Source organism: Bombina bombina, chromosome 6 (assembly GCF_027579735.1).
Source record: "Bombina bombina isolate aBomBom1 chromosome 6, aBomBom1.pri, whole genome shotgun sequence".
Taxonomy (NCBI): Eukaryota; Metazoa; Chordata; class Amphibia; order Anura; family Bombinatoridae; genus Bombina; species Bombina bombina.
Genome location: NC_069504.1, coordinates 983,096,090 through 983,110,460, shown reverse-complemented (window position 1 = coordinate 983,110,460; position 14,371 = coordinate 983,096,090). Strand labels below are relative to the sequence as shown.

At 42.8% G+C, this 14,371-nt stretch overlaps 1 protein-coding gene across 1 annotated transcript in view; it reads right to left on the bottom strand.

Annotated features, from left to right (window-relative positions):
- Nucleotides 1-14,371, bottom strand: part of HMGXB3 (HMG-box containing 3) — a 517,423-nt gene that overhangs the window by 56,028 nt on the left and 447,024 nt on the right. The window lies entirely within an intron of this gene.

Sequence of the window (14,371 nt, the reverse complement as noted above, 5' to 3'; positions counted from 1 at the left end):
TCATGGCCAGCAGGAGGAGGCAAAGAGCACCACACCTAAGCTGTTAAGTATCACTCCCCTTCCCACAAACCCCAGTCATTCGACCAAAGGGAAATAGAGAAAAGGAGTAACACAAGGTGTAGAAGTGCCTGAGGTTCAGTAAAAAAAACATAATTTATGCTTACCTGATAAATTCCTTTCTTCTGTAGTGTGATCAGTCCACGGGTCATCATTACTTCTGGGATATTACTCCTCCCCAACAGGAAGTGCAAGAGGATTCACCCAGCAGAGTTGCATATAGCCCCTCCCCTCTACGTCACCCCCAGTCATTCGACCAAGGACCAACGAGAAAGGAGGAACCAAGGGTGTAGTGGTGACTGGAGTATAATTTAAAAAATAATTACCTGCCTTAAAAACAGGGCGGGCCGTGGACTGATCACACTACAGAAGAAAGGAATTTATCAGGTAAGCATAAATTATGTTTTCTTCTGTTAAGTGTGATCAGTCCACGGGTCATCATTACTTCTGGGATACCAATACCAAAGCAAAAGTACACGGATGACGGGAGGGATAGGCAGGCTCTTTTATACAGAAGGAACCACTGCCTGAAGAACCTTTCTCCCAAAAATAGCCTCCGAGGAAGCAAATGTGTCAAATTTGTAAAATTTGGAAAAAGTATGAAGCGAAGACCAAGTTGCAGCCTTGCAAATCTGTTCAACAGAGGCCTCATTCTTGAAGGCCCAAGTGGAAGCCACAGCTCTAGTAGAATGAGCTGTAATTCTTTCAGGAGGCTGCTGTCCAGCAGTCTCATAAGCTAAACGTATTATACTACGAAGCCAAAAGGAAAGAGAGGTTGCCGAAGCCTTTTGACCTCTCCTCTGACCAGAGTACACGACAAACAGAGAAGACGTTTGTCGAAATTCCTTAGTTGCCTGTAAGTAAAATTTTAGGGCACGAACTACGTCCAGATTGTGTAGTAAACGTTCCTTCTTCGAAGAAGGATTTGGACACAAAGAAGGAACAACAATCTCTTGATTGATATTCCTGTTAGTGACTACCTTAGGTAAGAACCCAGGTTTAGTACGCAGAACTACCTTATCCGAATGAAAAATCAAATAAGGAGAATCACAATGTAAGGCTGATAACTCAGAGACTCTTCGAGCCGAGGAAATAGCCATTAAAAATAGAACTTTCCAAGATAACAACTTTATATCAATGGAATGGAGGGGTTCAAACGGAACGCCCTGTAAAACGTTAAGAACAAGGTTTAAACTCCATGGCGGAGCAACAGTCTTAAACACAGGCTTAATCCTCGCTAAAGCCTGACAAAAAGCCTGAACGTCTGGCACTTCTGACAGACGTTTGTGTAACAGAATAGACAGAGCTGAGATCTGTCCCTTTAATGAACTAGCAGATAAACCCTTTTCTAAACCCTCTTGTAGAAAAGACAATATCCTAGGAATCCTAACCTTACTCCAAGAGTAACCTTTGGATTCACACCAATATAGGTATTTACGCCATATCTTATGGTAAATCTTTCTGGTAACAGGCTTCCTAGCCTGTATTAAGGTGTCAATAACTGACTCAGAAAACCCACGTCTTGATAAAATCAAACGTTCAATTTCCAAGCAGTCAGCTTCAGAGAAGTTAGATTTTGATGTTTGAAAGGACCCTGTATCAGGAGGTCCTGTTTCAGAGGTAGAGACCAAGGTGGACAGGATGACATGTCCACCAGGTCTGCATACCAAGTCCTGCGTGGCCATGCAGGTGCTATCAGAATCACTGATGCTCTCTCCTGTTTGATTCTGGCAATCAATCGAGGAAGCATCGGGAAGGGTGGAAACACATAAGCCATCCTGAAGTCCCAAGGTGCTGTCAGGGCATCTATTAGGACTGCTCCTGGATCCCTGGATCTGGACCCGTAACGAGGAAGCTTGGCGTTCTGTCGAGACGCCATGAGATCTATCTCTGGTTTGCCCCAACGTCGAAGTATTTGGGCAAAGACCTCCGGATGAAGTTCCCACTCCCCCGGATGAAAAGTCTGACGACTTAAGAAATCCGCCTCCCAGTTCTCCTCTCCCGGGATGTGGATTGCTGACAGGTGGCAAGAGTGAGACTCTGTCCAGCGAATTATCTTTGATACTTCCATCATTGCTAGGGAGCTTCTTGTCCCTCCCTGATGGTTGATGTAAGCTACAGTCGTGATGTTGTCCGACTGAAACCTGATGAACCCCCGAGTTGTCAACTGGGGCCAAGCCAGGAGTGCATTGAGAACTGCTCTCAATTCCAGAATGTTTATTGGCAGGAGACTCTCCTCCTGACTCCATTGTCCCTGAGCCTTCAGAGAATTCCAGACGGCACCCCAACCTAGAAGGCTGGCGTCTGTTGTTACAATTGTCCAGTCTGGTCTGCTGAATGGCATCCCCCTGGACAGATGTGGCCGAGAAAGCCACCATAGAAGAGAATTTCTGGTCTCTTGATCCAGATTCAGAGAAGGGGACAAGTCTGAGTAATCCCCATTCCACTGACTTAGCATGCACAATTGCAGTGGTCTGAGGTGTAAGCGAGCAAATGGCACTATGTCCATTGCCGCTACCATTAAGCCGATTACCTCCATGCATTGAGCCACCGACGGGTGTTGAATGGAATGAAGGGTGCGGCAAGCACTTTGAAGTCTTGTTAACCTGTCCTCTGTCAGGTAAATCTTCATTTCTACAGAATCTATAAGAGTCCCCAGGAAGGGAACTCTTGTGAGTGGAACGAGTGAACTTTTCTTTTCGTTCACCTTCCATCCATGTGACCTTAGAAAAGCCAGTACTAACTCTGTATGAGACTTGGCAGTTTGAAAGCTTGAAGCTTGTATCAGAATGTCGTCTAGGTACGGAGCTACCGAAATTCCCCGCGGTCTTAGTACCGCCAGAAGAGCACCTAGAACCTTTGTGAAGATTCTTGGAGCTGTAGCCAATCCGAATGGAAGAGCTACAAACTGGTAATGCCTGTCTAGAAAGGCAAACCTTAGATACCGGTAATGATCTTTGTGAATCGGTATGTGAAGGTAAGCGTCCTTTAAGTCCACTGTGGTCATGTACTGACCTTCTTGGATCATGGGTAAAATTGTCCGAATAGTCTCCATTTTGAATGATGGAACTCTTAGGAATTTGTTTAGGATCTTTAAATCCAGGATTGGTCTGAAAGTTCCCTCTTTTTTGGGAACTACAAACAGATTTGAGTAAAACCCATGTCCCTGTTCCGACCGTGGAACTGGATGGATTACTCCCATTAACAATAGTTCTTGTATGCAGCGTAGAAACGTTTCTTTCTTTGTTTGGTTTGTTGACAATCTTGACAGATGAAATCTCTCTCTTGGAGGAGAGTGTTTGAAGTCCAGAAGGTATCCCTGAGATATTATCTCTAGCGCCCAGGGATCCTGGACATCTCTTGCCCAAGCCTGGGCGAAGAGAGAAAGTCTGCCCCCCACTAGATCCGATCCCGGATCGGGGGCCCTCAATTCATGCTGTTTTAGTGGCAGCAGCAGGTTTCCTGGCCTGCTTGCCCTTGTTCCAGGACTGGTTAGGTCTCCAGCCTTGTCTGTAGCGAGCACCAGATCCTTCTTGTTTTGGAGTAGTGGAAGTTGATGCTGCTCCTGCTTTGAAATTCCGAAAGGAACGAAAATTAGACTGTCTAACCTTAGGTTTGGCTTTGTCTTGAGGCAGGGCGTGGCCCTTACCTCCTGCAATGTCAGCGATAATTTCTTTCAAACCGGGCCCAAATAAGGTCTGTCCCTTGAAAGGTATATTAAGTAATTTGGACTTAGAAGTTACATCAGCTGACCAGGATTTTAGCCACAGTGCTCTGCGCGCCTGAATGGCGAATCCGGAATTCTTAGCCGTAAGTTTAGTTAAATGTACTACGGCTTCCGAAATGAATGAATTAGATAGCTTAAGTATTCTAAGCCTGTCTGAAATGTCGTCCAGCGTAACTGAACTAAGGTTCTCTTCTAGAGACTCAATCCAGAATGCCGCTGCAGCCGTGATCGGCGCAATGCATGCAAGGGGTTGCAATATAAAACCTTGTTGAACAAACATTTTCTTAAGGTAACCCTCTAACTTTTTATCCATTGGATCTGAAAAGGCACAGCTATCCTCTACCGGGATAGTGGTACGCTTAGCTAAAGTAGAAACTGCTCCCTCCACCTTAGGGACCGTTTGCCATAAGTCCCGTGTGGTGGTGTCTATTGGAAAAATCTTTCTAAATATCGGAGGGGGTGAGAACGGCACACCGGGTCTATCCCACTCCTTAGTAATAATTTCAGTTAGTCTCTTAGGTATAGGAAAAACGTCAGTACTTGTTGGTACAACAAAATATTTATCCAACCTACACATTTTCTCTGGTATTGCAACTGTGTTACAATCATTCAGGGCCGCTAACACCTCCCCTAGTAAAACACGGAGGTTTTCCAGCTTAAATTTAAAGTTTGAAATATCTGAATCCAATCTGTTTGGATCAGAACCGTCAGCCGCAGACTGAAGCTCTCCGTCCTCATGTTCTGCAAGTTGCGACGCAGTATCTGACATGGCCCTAACATTATCAGCGCACTCTGTTCTCACCCCAGAGTGATCACGCTTGCCCCTTAGTTCTGGTAATTTAGCCAAAACCTCAGTCATAACAGTAGCCATATCTTGTAATGTTATTTGTAATGGCCGCCCAGATGTACTGGGCGCCACCATATCGCGCACGTCCCGAGCGGGAGATGCAGGTACTGTCACGTGAGGCGATTTAGTCGGCATAACTCTCCCCTCGTTGTTTGGTGAAATTTGTTCAATTTGTAAAGATTGACTTTTATTTAATGTAGCATCAATACAATTAGTACATAAATTTCTATTGGGCTCCACTTTGGCGTTAGTACAAATAGTACAGGTCTCATCCTCTGAATCAGACATGTTTAACAAACTAGCAAATAAACTTGCAATTTGGAAATATTATTCAAGTAAAATACAATGAAAAAAACGAACTGTGCTTAAGAAGCACTGAAGATATGTAACAGTTGAAAACAATAAGCTTTGTAAAACAAAACGCAATTTAGCAAAGGCTTGTTCCCATTAGCAAAGAATAACTAACCCTGAGGCATAAAAAAGTTAAAGAATAAACGTTTTTTATCACAGTCAACTACAATCTCACAGCTCTGTTAGATTACTTCCCTCAAACAAGCTTTGAAGATCCCTGAGTTCAGTAGAGATAAACCGGAACATGCAGGAAAAGACAATGAGCTTCTGACTGAAATTTTTGATGCGTAGCAAAAGCGCCAAAAAAAGGTCCCACCCCCTCACACACAACAGTGAGAGAGATCAGTAAATTGTCATAATTAGATCCAGCAACTGCCAAGTGGAAAAATAGTGCCCAAACATTTTATTCACCCAGTACCTCAGAAAATGAAAACGATTTTACATTCCAGCAAAAACGTTTAACATAAATTAAGAGTTATTAAAAAGCCTGTTGCTTTGCAATTAGGCTAAAGTCTTATATACACAGTGTAATTCTAGTGAAGTACCATTCCCCAGAATACTAAAATGTAAAATATAAATACATGATATTATGTCGGTATGGCAGGATTTTCTCATCAATTCCATTGTTAGAAAATAAAAACTGCTACATACCTCTTTGCAGAATAAACTGCCCGCTGTCCCCTGATCTGAAGTTTACCTCTCCTCAGATGGCCGAGAAACAGCAATATGATCTTAACAACTCCGGCTAAAATCATAGTAAAAACTCTGGTAGATTCTTCTTCAAACTCTACCAGAGAAGGAATAACACACTCCGGTGCTATTAAAAAATAACAAACTTTTGATTGAAGAAATAAACTAAATAAAATCACCATAGTCCTCTCACACATCCTATCTAGTCGTTGGGTGCAAGAGAATGACTGGGGGTGACGTAGAGGGGAGGGGCTATATGCAACTCTGCTGGGTGAATCCTCTTGCACTTCCTGTTGGGGAGGAGTAATATCCCAGAAGTAATGATGACCCGTGGACTGATCGCACTTAACAGAAGAAACAGTCTTTAAATAAAGGGCAGGGCCGTGGACTCACCATATCCGGAAAGAAAGAAATTTATCAGGTAAACATAAATTTTGTTTTCTTTCCTAAGATATGGTGAGTCCATGGCATCCTCAATTACTGTTGGGAACCAATACCCAAAGCTAGAGGACAAGGAGGACTAGGAAGGGACAAGACAGGTAGACCTAAACAGAAGGCACCATTGCTTGAAGAACCCTTCTCCCAAAAGAAGCCTTAGCTGAGGAAAAAGTATCAAATTTATAAAATTTGGAATATGCAGAGAGAACCAAGTTGCAGCCTTGCAAATCTGTTCCACAGAAGCTTCATTTTTGAAAGCCCAAGAAGAGGAGATAGCCCTAGTGGAATGAGCCGTGATTCTCTCAGGAGGCTGCTGTCCAGCAATTTCATAAGCCAAACAAATTATACTTTTCAACCAGAGAGAAAGAAGAAGCAGTAGCTTTCTGCCCTTTACGTTTCCCAGAAAAACAAACAAGGAAGAAGACTGGCGAAAATCCTTAGTCACCTGCAAATAGAACTTAAGAGCATGCACAACATCCAGGTTGTGCAAAAAACGTTCCTTACGAGAAGAAGGATTAGGACATAGAGAAGGAACAACAATTTCCTGATTAATATTTCTATCCGAAACAACCTTAGGAAGGAAACCAAACTTAGTATGAAGAACTGCCTTATCGGCACGAAAAATGAGATAAGGCAAATCACACTGCAACGCTGAAAGTTCCGAGACTCTCTGAGCAGAAGAGTTAGCAGTAAGAAACAAAACCTTTCAAGATAACAACTTAATATCTATGGAATGCAGGGGCTCAAATGAAGCCTGCTGCAAAACTTTTAGAACCAGGTTAAGGCTCCAAGGAGGACTTAAACACAGGCCTGATTCTGACCAAGGCCTGACAAATAGATTGCACGTCTGGCACGTCTGCCAGACGCTTGTGCAGCAGAAATCTGACTCTTTAGAGTACTGACAGACAAACCCTTCTTCAGACCTTCCTGGAGAAAAGACAAAATCCTAGGAATCCTGACCCTACTCCAAGAGTAGCCCCTTGGAGTCACACCAATAAAGATATTTACGCCATATCTTATGGTAAATCTTTCTAGTAACAGGCTTGCGAGCCTGAATCATGGTCTCAATGACCGACACTGAAAATCCACGCTTAGACAGAACTAAGCGGTCAATCTCCAAGCAGTCAGCTTCAGAGAAACGAGATTTGGGTGAAGGAAGAGACCCTGAAGTAGTAGGTCCTTCCTCAGAGCAAGTCTCCAAGGAGGGAGAGACGACATCTCCACTAAGTTTGCGTTTGCATACCAGATCCTGCGAGGCCACGCAGGGGCTATTAGAATCACTGATGCTCGCTCCTGCTCGATACAAGCAATGACTCATGGAAGGAGAGCAAACGGAGGAAACAGGTATGCCAACCTGAAGTTCCAAGGAACCGCCAGAGCATCTATCAGGAAGGCCTGAGGATCCCTTGACCTTGAACCGTACTTTGGAAGCTTGGCGTTCTGTCGAGACGCCACCAGATATAACTCCGGTACCCCCCATTTGATGGTTAACCTAAAGAGAACACCTCCGGATGGAGTTCCCACTCCCCGGGATGAAAAGTCTGTCTGCTCAGGAAATCCGCTTCCCAGTTGTCCACTCCTGGAATGTGGATGGCAGATAGACAGCAATTGTGAGCTTCCACCCACTGAATGATCCAAGCCACCTCCTTCATGGCTAAGGAACTCTGAGTTCCTCCCTGGTGGTTGATGTAAGCCACTGAGGTTATGTTGTCTGACTGGAACCTGATAAACTTGGCTAAGGCCAGCTTAGGCCAAGCCATCAAGGCACTGAAGATCACTCTTAACTCCAAGATGTTTATGGAGAGTGCAGATAATCTTGAGAGGTGGAACCTGCCCCATGGAGGAAACGTCTTGAATTCTAATTTGTAACCCTGGGATACTATGTCCATGGCCCAAGGATCTGGGACATCTCGTATCCATGCTTGAGACAACTGAGAAAGTCTGCCCCCCCACTTGATCTGATCCCGGATCGGGGGCAAACCGTTCATGCTGATTTGGATCCAGCTGAGGGTTTCTTAGATTGCTTCCCCTTGTTCCAAGACTGACTGGGTTTCCAAGAAGGTTTGGACTGTTCCTGCTTGGAAGAGGAGGGGGAAGACTTACCTCTGAAATTACGAAAGGAATGAAAATTACTCTGATGTCCTTTCAGCCTATTCTTCTTATCTTTTGGCATAAAAGACCCTTTACCAACCGTGATATCGGAAATAATTTCTGCCAAACAAAGTCTTACCCTTGTAAGGAATTGCCAAAAGCTTGGACTGCGAAAACAGATATTTTGGCTCCCAACTTAATGACCTGCAATGAAGCGTCAGTAATAAAGGAATTGGCTAACTTAAGGGCCTTAATCCTATCTTGGATCTCCTCCAATGGAGTCTCTGCCTGAAGAGACTCAGACAATGCGTCGAACCAATAAGCTGCCGCACTTGTCACAGTAGCAATACACACTGCAGGTTGGCATTGGAGACCTTGATGAACACACATCTTTTTCAAGTAAGCCTCCAGCTTTTTGTCCATTGTATCCTTGAAAGAGCAGCTATCCTCAATAGGAATAGTATTTCTCTTAGCCAGAGTAGAAATCGCCCCTTGCACCTTGGGCACCGTCTGCCAAGACTCCTTAACCCCTTAATAACCACAGCACTTTTTCATTTTCTGTCCGTTTGGGACCAAGGTAATTTTTAAATTTTTGCGGTGTTTGTGTTTAGCTGTAATTTTCCTCTTACTCATTTACTGTACCCACACATATTATATATATTATATACCGTTTTTCTCGCCATTAAATGGACTTTCTAAAGATACCATTATTTTCATCATATCTTATAATTAACTATAAAAAATATAAAATATGGAGGAAAAAATTGAAAAAAACACACTTTTTCTAACTTTGACCCCCAAAATCTGTTACACATCTACAACCACCAAAAAACACCCATGCTAAATAGTTTCTAAATGTTGTCCTGAGTTTAGAAATACCCAATGTTTACATGTTCTTTGCTTTTTTTGCAAGTTATAGGGCAATAAATACAAGTAGCACGTTGCTATTTCCAAACCACTTTTTTTCAAAGCACTAGTTACATTGGGACACTTATCTTTCAGGAATCCCTGAATATCCCTTGACATGTATATATTTTTTTTTAGAAGACATCCCAAAGTATTGATCTAGGCCCATTTTGGTATATTTCATGCCGCCATTTAACCGCCAAATGAGATCAAATAAAAAAAATTGTTCACCTTTTCACAAATTTTTTCACAAACTTTAGGTTTCTCACTGAAATAATTGCAAACAACTTGTGCAATTATGGCACAAATGGTTGTAAAAGCTTCTCTGGGATCCCCTTTGTTCAGAAATAGCAGACATATATGGCTTTGGCATTGCTTTCTGGTAATTAGAAGGCCGCTAAATGCCACTGCGCACCACAAGTGTATTATGCCCAGCACTGGAGGGGTTAATTAGGGAGCATGTAGGGAGCTTCTAGGGTTAATTTTAGCTTTAGTGTAGTAGACAACCCCAAGTATTGATCTAGGCTGATCTTGGTATATTTCATGCCACCATTTCACCGCCAAATGCGATCAAATAAAAAAAAATCGTTCACTTTTTCACAATTTTAGGTTTCTCACTGAAATTATTTACAAACAGCTTGTGCAATTATGGCACAAATGGTTGTAAATGCTTCTCTAGGATCCAATTTGTTCAGAAATAGCAGACATATATGGCTTTGGTGTTGCTTTTTTGGTAATTAGAAGGCCACTAAATGCCGCTGCGCATCACACGTGTATTATGTCTAGCAGTGAAGGGGTTAATTAGGGAGCTTGTAGGGAGCTTGCAGGGTTAATTTTAGTTTTAGTGTAGAGATCATCCTCCCACCTGACACATCAGATCCCATGATCCCTCACAAACAGCGCTCTTCCCTCCCCCACCCCACAACTGTCCCCGTCATCTTAAGTACTGGCAGAAAGTCTGCCAGTACTAAAATAAAAGGTATCTTAATTTTTTTTTATATTTTTCTTTAGCATATTTACATATGCTGATGTGTAGGATCCCCCCTTAGCCCCCAACCTCCCTGATCCCTCCCCCACCAAACAGCTCTCTAACCCTCCCCCTCTACCTTATTGGGAGCCATCTTGGGTACTGGCAGCTGTCTGCCAGTACCCAGTTTACCAAAAAAAATGCTTTTTTTTTCCTTTAGTGTAGCTTCCCCCCCAAAGAACAACCCCCTCCCCCTCCCAGATCCCTTAGATGCTTTTTTAAATTAAAATTTTACCCCACTTTATCCCACTTTTCTTCACCATTTTTTCTGTAGTGTAGCCATTCCCACCCACTTCCACCCCGTGCACGCGTGCCTGCCCCCGGCCCCCCGTGCGCGCGCGCGTCCGTGCACACCCCCGGCGATCCTGCCCGCCCACCTCTTGCATCAGCAGATGCATCGATGGCCGCCCACCTGCCTCCCAGACTGGCTCCCACCCACCAACGATACCGGCCATCGATGTCCGGTGCAGAGAGGGCCACAGAGTGGCTCTCTCTGCATTGGATGGCCAAGGAGGGTTGCAATAACCGGAAAGCGGCTGGAAGCGATCAAGATCGCTTCCACCGCTTTCCAAGACCAAGGACGTACGCCATATGTCCTCGGTCTTTAAGTGTATTTTTTTCGAGGACGTACGCTGTACGTCCTTGGTCCTTAAGGAGTTAATGGAGTTAGCCACCGGAAACATCTTTTAAAAACCAGAGACAGGGAAAAAGGGATCCCAGGTCTCTCCCATTCCCGTGCAATAATCTCTGTAGCACGGTCTGGCACAGGAAACACCTCCACAGAGGAGGGAACATCAAAGTATTTATTAAATTTAATAGATTTCTTAGGGATGACAACAACAGGGATATCAGAGTCGTCCAGGGTAGCCAAAACCTCCTTTAACAAAACACAAAGGTGTTCAAGCTTTAATCTGAAGGATACAAATTCAGCATCAGAAGAAGCAATTATACTGTCCGAATCTGAGATTTCACCCTCAGAGGTTACCGATGTATCTTCCTTTTCAGACTCAGAGAAGGAGCAATTTGGTTAGTCTGGACTGGATCAAAAACCTTACTATCTGAATCTCTAAATTTCCTATTGCGTCTTCCCTGAAGCATGGGAATGGCAGCTAATGCCACAGATACCGCAGAAGATACATGGGCAGCAATTTCTGCTTGCAAATAGACTCCTCCAGGAGATTGAGAGGAACCGCAGGGCACTGCATGTGACTCCGTTAAGGCTCGGGACGTTTGAGGAGAAAGCTGTGGCTTTGCCTGAACAACATCAACCTGAGAGAATGGTGGCTCAGAAACAAAAAGTCTATCTTTATACAATAGAGTCCACTCAATAGATGAAGAACAAAAGGGCAAAGGAGGTTCAACTTGGTAACCTAAACAAAGCTTGCATTCAACAGAAGGCACAAACTCTTGGTCTATACTGCAATTAAATTTAACAGAACCGCAACCAAAAAAAAAATAAAAAAAATACTATTCCTTTAAGGATATTAGCTCCCAAATGTAACCGGAGTCCCTCAACAGGGATATGTCAGACATTCTGTAAAAACGATATAAGTTTTAATTGCCAAATTTGATTTTAATGACCAAAATTTAAATTCCAAAAACCTCCTTTTTAAATGAGAATTAAAATAGTGACAGAAACACCTCTACACCTCAGCGATATAGCTGAGTCGCCTACCTGCCCCCTCTGCACTACGGAACAGAATTGCGAACCTGTTTTCTGTATCGCAGCAGCTTCGGACTTCTATCGATGCAGAGAAGATTATGTCACACAACTTGCTATAAGATGAGCCACCAAAGTGAAACCGTGTGCTTTTAGCAGCAACTACCGCCTCAGAAAATGATCCGCCTCCCCTGTTCTATGTCAGGGACGGTTCCGGCGGCCATAAGAGCAAAATTAGCGTATGATGCATTTTTACCTCTTGTAGTTACACAAAGCACCCATCCGTTAAACCGGATTCACAGTGAAATTTTTTTTAATTACTGAGTCACCAAAGATTCAACACACTTATGCTCCCTGCCATTATGAGTCCTGAACTTAGGAATGTAGCCTCAGTTTAAGTGCAGCTTAAATCTGCTTTAGTGCCAGAGTTCTTTCCCAGAAGACAAAAATGGCACTTACCTGCACCTCTAGCTGTCCGGCAGGAGGACAGCTTACCAGCATAAGAGGAAGCCACTCCCCACAGAGACCTATGAAAACAAGAAAGGACAGAGTAAACCTACCCTGGCTTTCTATACAAGGGCAGCAACCTGTTAGGAAAATGCAGTGAGGCACACCTTACAAGTTCCTAACTGCTTGAAAGCCACCACTGCCCTACTGAAGAGACTAACGTGGAGTACAGCTAGACCCAATCTTGAGAGAAAAGATCAGAGCAAACCTACTCTGGCTTTGAAAATAATACATTCTTCTTCAGACATCTAAACTTCACTTCCTTTGCAGCGAAGGCAAAGAAAATGACTGGGGTTTGTGGGAAGGAGAGTGATACTTAACAGCTTAGCTGTGGTGCTCTTTGCCTGCTCCTGCTGGCCAGGAGTGATATTCCCAACAGTAATTGAGGACGCCGTGGACTCACCATATCTAAGGAAATAAATACCATTTTCCCCACCAGTAAGTCACAATCTTCTATGCCTGACTCTCTTGTTAGTTTTTGTGTTCTAGAATGCAAATGCTAACCTATATTTATTTAAAGCAACAACTATTACTTTTCTAATTACAGTACTATACTATAATTTTGATGGTACTAAGTACACAAAATATTGAAATATTATTTAAAGCTGAATGTATAAGCTGTATTATGAAATGTAAATATTGCCTAAATTACACAAGATAGTTATTTATAATTGGTCACAGTTTAAAAGAAGATGCAAATGTGCAAATATTCTGAAATCCAAACTATTATCCCAAGCACCCCTAGACCATCACATTGCCCCCCACCATGCTTGACAGATGACATCAAGCACTGCTCCAGCATCTTTTAATTTGGTCTGCGTCTACCGAAAGCTCTTCTTTGTGATCCGAACACCTCAGACTTAGATTTGTCTGTGTTCTTTTGCCCATCTTAATTTTTCTTTTTATTGGCCAGTCGGAAATATGGCTTTTTCTTTTCTTCACTGTTTCCTTTGAGACAAGTGCTTTGTGGGTACTGTTTAATGAAGCTGCCAGTTGAGAACCTGTAAAGCATTGGTCTCTCAAACTAGACACTCTAATGTATTTGTTCTCTTGCTCAGTTGTGCACCGGGGTTCTCTCACTCCTCTTTTATTCTGTTAGAACCAGTTTGCGCTGTTTTGTGAAGGGAGTAGTATTTAGCATTATACGAGATCTTCAGTTTCTTGGCAAATTCTCGCATAGAAGAGCCTTCATTTCTCAAAACAAGAATAGACCAAGTTCAGAAGAAAGTTCTTTGTTTCTGGCCATCTTGAGCCTGTAATAGTACCCACAATTCCTGATGCTCCAGATACTCAACTAGTCTAATGAAGGCAAGTTATGAACAGTTTTCAGCTGCCCTAACATAATTGCAAAAGTTTTTTTTTTAATGATCAATTAGCCTTTTTAAATCATAAACTTGGATTAGCAAACACAATATGCCATTGGAACACAGGACAGATTGTAGCTGATAATGTACTTCTATACGACTATGTAGACATTCCATTAAAAATCAGCTGTTTTTGGCTACAATAGTCATTTACAACATTAACAATGTCTACACTGTATTTCTGTCCAATTTGTTATTTTAATGGACAAAAATAATGCTTTTCTTTTGAAAAACAATGAAATTTGAAAGTGCCCCCAAACATTTATTTATTCGGAAGGGATGTGCACTCTCACTAACCATTTGTGGACAGCAACCAGGGTGTTGGTTAAGTATAATAACAAAGCTTGAAATGGACCACACTCACTGGAATTTAGGTTTAATCCAGAACAGGTGATTTCTTCAGGTGACATTTCAGGGATGTGGAAAGCTCTTTCACCCACATTGGAATTAAATGCAATTAGTAGAAATCAACCCATAATAGGACTGAAGATGTGATCAAGGTATAATCAATATCAGTTTATATAGCCATCATGCTGGCAAGGGAAAAGAAAACACCACTTATTATAACGGGTTAAACCTCTGCTTTAAGCTTTAACTTGCGCATTGCCAAATGGAATAGAATTACAGTGCAATGACAGAACTAGAGATGGAGCAGTTAAAATGATTCACTAGGAAAGAGTAGAAGACAGGCGCAGCCTGTCTTCTA